Here is a 7930-nt window from a genome sequence, read left to right as displayed (position 1 = left end):
TCTCTCTCTCATCAGTTGCACACCTTATGATTTTGTTTCTAAATATTTCATTATGTATTTCTTAAGAATATGATTACTCAGAAAAAGATAACATGGCTATAATACAATTGTACAAATATTTTGAATGCAGAAGTATAAAAAGGAATTAATTTCCAGTACAGGGACACAATTCCTTCAAAAGGGACGAATAGGTGACGACAAATCATGTTATAAGAATCTTAAGAAACACATTGGCATAGGATCCTAAAGTTTTCATTTGTAAAGTGAAGAAAAAAAAAACATTAGTACAAATATTCCCTACTTCATAGTTTCCTGTAAGACAGATCCCACATTCAACATTTTTTTTAGAGCCCTTGTAACATCCTTATTCCTAAGACTATAAATTAAAGGATTTAGAACAGGAGTGAGTATGGTATAAAAGACAGATACAATCATGTCCTTCTTGGGGATGTGGTAGGAGGTGGGGAGCATGCTGTTATAGATTGCAGCCCCATTGAAGAGGATGACCATCATAATGTGGGAAGAACAAGTGGCAAAGGCCTTCTTCCGTCCCTCTGCTGAGTTCATCCTGTGGATGGTGAAGAGGATGAAAGAATAGGAGCTTGAAATGGCTGTCAAAGGGATGAGGAGCATGAGGACACAACACAGGTACATGATTGTCTCATAGAGGGAAGTGTCTGAGAAGGAGAGCTTCATTACAGCAGGGACCTCACAGAAGAAATGGTGGATCTCCTGGGATCTGCAGAAGGGGAAGGTCATGGTAACAGGTGTGAGCATAAATCCATCCACAGATCCCAGAAGCCACGAGGAAGACACCAAGAGGAGACACACCCTATGGTTCATGAGGATAGGATAACGGAGTGGATGGCAGATGGCCACATATCGGTCATAGGCCATGGCAGCTAGAAGGAAAAATTCTGAACCTACTAGTGTCAAATAAACATCTGCATCCCACACTCAGGGCCTGAGATCTCTTTCACACCCATGACCTGGTCCATGAGCATCTTGGGCACAGTGACAGAAATGTACATCACATCCATGAGTGACAACTGGGTGATAAAAAAGTACATGGGGTTATGAAGGTGAGCATCACAGTGGATCAGAAGGATCAGGATGGTGTTTCCAGACAAGGCCATCAGGAAAACCACAAAAATGACCACACAAAGGAGAGCTGGGTACTTGAATTGACTGAAGAGTCCCACTAGGTCAAAATCTGATCGTCCAGTATGGTTGGCCACCCAAGTGGTATTATCCATTGGATTTCATCTGGATCACCAAGGAGAGCTGTGGAGTTAATAGATCATTCCTGGGATACGAGCACCTGATATAAATGTTTAGTGAGCTTGAGTGTGTGAGTGTGTGTGTGTGTGTGTGTGTGTGTGTGTTTGCATGTTTACATATGGCAACCCAGTGTGCCAATGAGGGGAAGTTCCAAGGACCTGTAAATTTTAGGATTATAAATTACCTATAATTGAACAAACTTACTAGAAATCTAAGAATTCACAGCAGTGGGTCAAAAATATCAGCACTTTAATGGTTCCACTTCTGGGTATACATTTTCCCCAAAAAAACCAAAAACACTATAAGCATGCTTATTTTTATTTTTATTTTTTTCAAATCTTCAGGGGACCTTCATTTTTTTAAGTTTTTATTTAAATTCTAATTAGTTAATATATGGTGTAATATTAGTTTCAAGTGTAGAATATAGTGATTCAACATTTTCATACAACACCTGGTGCTCATCACAAGTGCACTCTTAATCCCCACAACCTATTTAACCCATCCCCACACCCACCTCCATTCTAGTAACCATCAGTTTATTCTCTATGGTTAAGAGTCTGTTTCTTTTTGTCTCTCTCTCTTCTTTTTTTTCCCCTTTACTCATTTACCTTGTTTCTTAAATTCCACATATGAGTGAAATTATGATATTTCTCTTTCTCTGATTTATTTTAGTTAACATAATACTCTCTAGCTCCACCCATGTTATTGCAAATGGCAAGATTTCATTTTTATGGCTGAGTAATATTCCATTGTATATTTTTATATGTACCCATATGTTTATTGCAGTGTTATTTACAATAGCCAAGATATGGAAACAACCTAAGTGGATAAGGAAGTAATGGTGTGTGTGTGTGCATATATATGTATTATGTGCACATATATATTATGCCACTGTCATAGTGGATAAGATTCTGCCTCTTTTTACTTGGATAGACCCACAGGGGTGTTATGGTAAATGAAATAAGTCAGACTAAGAAAGTCAAATATTACATAATTTCACCCATATGTGGAATCTAAAAATACAAATGAATAAACAAAAAACAGTACAAGAACCAGAAATATAGAGAAGAAACTGATGGTTACCAGAGGGAAGAGTTGTGGGGTGATAGGTACAATGTGCAGCAGGGAATGGAAGATACGGTCTTTCAGTAATGGAATGAATAAGTCACAGGAATAAAGGACACAGCATAAGGAATATAGTTAATAATATCATAATAGTTTGTATGATGACAGATGGAACCTAAACTTGTAAACATAGCATAACATATAATTTGTTGAATCATGATGTTGTATAACTGAGATTACTGTAACATTGTGTGTCAAATTAATATTGGTAACTTAGAGTAAGGTTGCCACAATTCAAGGTCATGAGATTTCCTGATGATGGATAGTTGTTTATCAATGAGTATGGAAATTTTTGGAATCACTGCCATAGAAAAACACAAAAAGTGAATCATGGAAAAAAGACAGTAATGTCTCTTATTTATAGAGTTTTTTGTTATGGAAATCAAAAAGGAATCAAGTTTTCAGGTTTAAAGATCCAACTGGATCTTAAAAACTCTTAGATAAAACTCTTCCACATGAGAAAGATTTAGAAAGTAACTGAAACATAACTTGGGGAATATTTATACCAAAAACGTGAACCCCTATTGTCTGTACAATCAGGCCAGGGTGTGATGCTCTGTGGTTGTGCAGAGTGATCCATGTATCCACAGGAGCAGATCAAGTTCCTCACCAATGACCAACCCCTTAGATATCCTAGGGACATCAATTTAGGAGCCCAAACTTTGAGGTTGGACTGTAACTGTGGGTCCAGATTATCCTCTACCCACAGTCCCTTTGTCCACTTTATATAAAAACAGGATAATAATGTTAGATCTCAAGTATGTTCAGGATTAAATGACATAACATAATGAAAGTGCTTAGAACATTACAAGCTGCAGATGAATAAGCACATATATTGTTAATTTAAAGAGTTAATATCTATGGTAATTATGCAAAATCTGTGTGAGAGATGGCAGTTAGTATTTGTGTTTTATGATATAAGGTGAATTGTTTCAGTTTGCTAGTTTTAGTAGCTATTCATACACATAAGAATTTGGATTTGGTAATTTCTGTAGCCCCAGACTAATATATATTTATGTTTATATTTATATATGATATATTTATTATTTTTATTCTGGTTAAGCAGATCTTTATGGAAAATCTTATCTTAGTGCTATCTAGTATTTGCTTCTCCAACTTCATCTGCTTAAATCTCCTACCATTTGTTCTAAGTCTCAGGAAGAAGAATTTGCATTTACAAGATCTTTGTCATTTACAAGACAAGCTTTAGTTGCTTTTACAAACATGGTCTACTTTATTGTTTATAGTAACCAGTTTTTCATCAAAACTGAGATGTAGAGAGCAAAACTGAATAATGCTGAGTTTGTCTCTGACTATAATACAACTCCCCCTACCCTACCAAATCTGGCTACTCAAAACCTATACTTGTGTTAAATGCTGAAGACAAAAGAAAAAAAATAAATTGATTACATTGAAGGAGGTCACAGTCCATCTATTCAGGCAAAAATATTGTGTGTGTGTGTGTGTGTGTGTGTGATGTAAAGTAGAATTTTAAAATGACTCAAAATAAATAAGAAAGAACAATACAAGTAAAATATATCTGCCCTTTCTGAAAAGAATCAATAACAGCTTCTTTTACATTTTCTCTTCTAGAGATCAAACCTTTGAAACTTCCCAACTACTGACATGTTAAATGTTGAATTTTAAGAGTCCTTACCAACAAAAATAAAAAATAAATAGATATTGGCTCTTGTCTATAGGAAGAGTTTAGGAGTGGCTATGATACAGGGTATTTCAGTAATAAATTCTGACTTTCAAAACATTATATACTCTTGTAATGATCACAAATACTAATTACAATATTCAATTTATTAACAGTCCCAAGTTCTGGGTTCCAAAGCAGTAGAAAGCACTGAAAATATATTTGATGCCTTAATATAAATATCCAATAAATCTGGTACATTTTGCATTAAAAAATTTAAACCTAATTCTCATTTTCTACCCCACCTAGGCAGATGAAAGCTGACCTCTGTACAAAATTTTAAAACAGCCCAGTAAAAGTGAAACCTACCTGCTTTATGAGTCAGTTTTTTTGCAGTCAAATGAAGCAAAACTGTTTATTTTGGTAAATGGGAGTCACTGAGATCAAGCCACACTGAACAGTCTACCTGGCACAGCAGGCAGACAATAGAACGCTGTCTATACCATGCAAGGTAACGGGCCACCCTGTTCATTCTTATTTTCTCTATCCAGTTGTTTGTGTTTAATGTAAATAAAATAATGCATATCTTAAATTGAGGAATTATTGATAGTGGTGGTAGGGGCACATGGATGGCTCAGTGCAAGTGCATGTGACTCTTGATTTTGGGATCGTGAGTTTGAACCCCATGTTGGGTGTAGAGTTTACTAAAATACATATATATATGTATATATATTATATATATATATTATACTGTATTAAATATATTAAGATTAAAATATATTAAACATAATAATATTTATTAATAATTAATAATATATTATTGGATATATATTTAAATAAATTTTAATAACTTTTAAATTTAAATACATATTTTTAATTTTCAAACTATCTCCTTGTTTTTGTTTTATATTTTTATTTATTTTATTTTTTTTAAAGATTTTACTTATTTATCAGAGAGAGAGAGAGAGCGCAAGCAGGGGGAACATCAGACAGAGGGACAAGCAGGCTCCCTGTTGAGCAAGGAGTCAATGTAGGACTCAATCCCAGGACCCTGGGATCATGACCTGAGCCGAAGGCAGACACTTAACTGACTGAGCCACCCAGGCATCCCTGCTTGTTTGGTTTTTAATAGTGGTTATAGAATATCAAATCTTTACTTGAACCTGACAAAAATCCAGAAATTGTTCTATTGTTCTGTATCATTCTATATTTTACCTTTCCCAAGAGACAATGAAGTACTTAATCATCTTTACACCTTTTATAAATTAAACAGTTCAAATTCCCAGTATAGACATTTTAACATAAGATTAATAGAAGAGAAAATTCTTTAAAAAATTATCAGGGTAACTGATAAATTTACATGAAGGAAGATTTGTGTCTCACTCTCAATCAGGTGATAGAACCCAGAGCCTATAATGCTGCCTAAGCTTTCTAGAACACTATCTTCCCACCACAGTCTACAATTTGGGTGCATCCATCACTGTCAGTTTCTTATATATATGTTTCTCAAATATATGTATATATATATATATATACATATATATATAAATATACATATATTTGAGACATTTTTTCAGTTTTCTAACTACCAGAAATAATGCCCACTCCAAGTGAAATCAGTCTCATTACTTCTGTAAAATTTCAGCCTCAATAAAACAAACATATCATTCAAAACGTGGCGGGCATGCATATTCTATTCTCCATACATAAATGGAAACCAAAAAACCATTTCCTAATATGTTGCAGTAAGTTATTGTTACATGATTCAGTCAAAAAAGGGCAATTAAGAGTACACTTACCTAGATGAGCACTGAAAAATGTCTAGAATTGTTGAATCATTATATCATACAACTGAAACTATTATAACATTGTATGTTAATTATACTTGATTTTTTTAAAAATCACATTTGCTTTTCTTCATAAAAATAGATGACAAGGAAAATTTGAGGAAATGTGGTCAAGAACTAATAACATGTATTAGGAGAACAAGTCAAAAACATTAATTACATTTTTGCTCATGTAGTTCTTTCTATATTATTGAACTCAGCATCAGATGATGGTGTAGTCCTTACCCATCTGGGTAATGGTGTGTAGACACGGTTAGCTAACTGTATAAAGATAAACAAGAGAGTGGCATCATCCTGGTTTTACTATACCCATTATGGGAGTTGATGAGGCTTGTTGTTGATAAATTCCTTCTGGGACTTTGAAGAGTACAATTAAGAGACCTAACAACAACAACAACAACAACAAAGGCAATAGATTTCCCTGTTGCACTGTTCTGGTTCTCTCCTCATGTCTTTTAAAAATCTTTTCTTCTTATTTTTTTAAGGATTTTATTTTATTTATTTGTCAGGGAGAGAGAGAGCACACAAGCAGGGGGAGCAGCCGGCTCCCCACTGATCAAGGATCCTAATGCAGGACTCAGTCCCTGGACCCTGGAATCGTGACCTGAGCTGAAGGCAGACACTTAATCAACTGAGCCACCCAGGCATCCCAATCTTTTATTATTATTAAAATGGCAATCTTAAAAATATTAACAGTAATCTCACATTTCACTATCACCAATAAAATCTTATCTGTGAAATAGATGTCAGGTTATATGTGGCCTTAGCATTTTCACATTATAAAACATTTTCCTTACATATTTGTATATCTATCCTCATTTAATTTTCAAAAATACTGTGTGAGGTACTGATACAGTTCTCTTACCTTTCTCTTATCTGAAAGATAGGAGAGTTGCATCTGCAAATCACAGACCAATTGATGTGTCAAGGACAGCACCACTAATCAGTACTGTAGTTGAGAATAAAATCGAATGGGTCACTTTACATCATTGTCTCAATCACTCATTAGATTGCTGATTGTACTCTTTTTTCTGTCACTCCAGTGTAATTGGTGTTGCTTTAATATTGCATTTTAGAGTAATTGTTCTATAATTTAAATGTTGATGTGTTAATAATAGAAAAATATAGAAACACGAGCCATTAAAAAGAAAATTTAATCAACATATTGTACACCTGAAATTAATATAACATTGTATGTCAGTTATATTTCAATAATACAAAGTAATAGCATTTAAAAAAATTAAAATCAATCATAATATAATCTCTCAAACAAAAATCATGCTTTAAAAGTTAATTTTTGCTTTATTTTTTTTATTAAGTTCAGTTAGCCACCATTTAGGACATTATTAGTTTTTGATCTAGTGTTCAACGATTCATTAGTTGCATATAACACCCAGTGTTCATCACAACACGGGCCTTCCTTAATACCCATCACCCAGCAACTCCTTCCCCCCACCCCCTCCTTTCTGAAACCTTCAGTTTGTTTCCCGGAGTCCATAGTCTCTCATGGTTTTGCTCCCTCTCTGATTTCTTCCCCTTCAGTTTTCCCTCTCCCTGTAGTCTTCCGTGCTATTCTTTATGTCCCACATATGAGTGAAACCATATGATAATTGCCCTTCTCTTCTTGACTTATTTCATTTAGCATAGTCTTCTCCAGTTGTATCCATGTCTATGAAAATGATGGGTATTCATCTTTCTGATGGCTGAGTAATACTCCATTGTAAATATGTACCACATCTTCTTTATCCATTCATCTGTTGAAGGGCATCTTGGCTCTTTCCACAGTCTGGCTATTGTGGTTATGAACGCTGGGGTGCAGGTGCCCCTTCTTTTCACTATGTCTGTGTCTTTGGGGTAAATACCCAGTAGTGCAATTGTTGGGTCATAGGGTAGCTCTATTTTTGATGTTTTTAGGAACCTCCAAACTGTTTTCCAAAGTGGCTGTACCAGCTTGCATTCCGACCAACAGTGTAAGAGGGTTCCCTTTCTCCACATCCTCGTCAACATTTGTTGTTTCCTGCCTTGTTAATTTTAG

At 34.8% G+C, this 7930-nt stretch overlaps 1 pseudogene; it reads right to left on the bottom strand.

The window, feature by feature from the left end:
- Nucleotides 1-297: 297 nt before the first annotated feature.
- On the bottom strand, nt 298-1256 carry LOC114200301 (olfactory receptor 2T29-like; annotated as a pseudogene).
- Between the last annotated feature and the right edge of the window lie 6674 nt (nt 1257-7930).

This window comes from Eumetopias jubatus, unplaced genomic scaffold (assembly GCF_037043125.1).
Source record: "Eumetopias jubatus isolate StellerSeaLion01/CBP00866 unplaced genomic scaffold, mEumJub1_p1.0 scaffold_5, whole genome shotgun sequence".
Classification (NCBI taxonomy): Eukaryota; Metazoa; Chordata; class Mammalia; order Carnivora; family Otariidae; genus Eumetopias; species Eumetopias jubatus.
The sequence above is the reverse complement of the archived record's forward strand: the minus strand, read 5'-3'. Positions and strand labels throughout refer to the sequence as shown.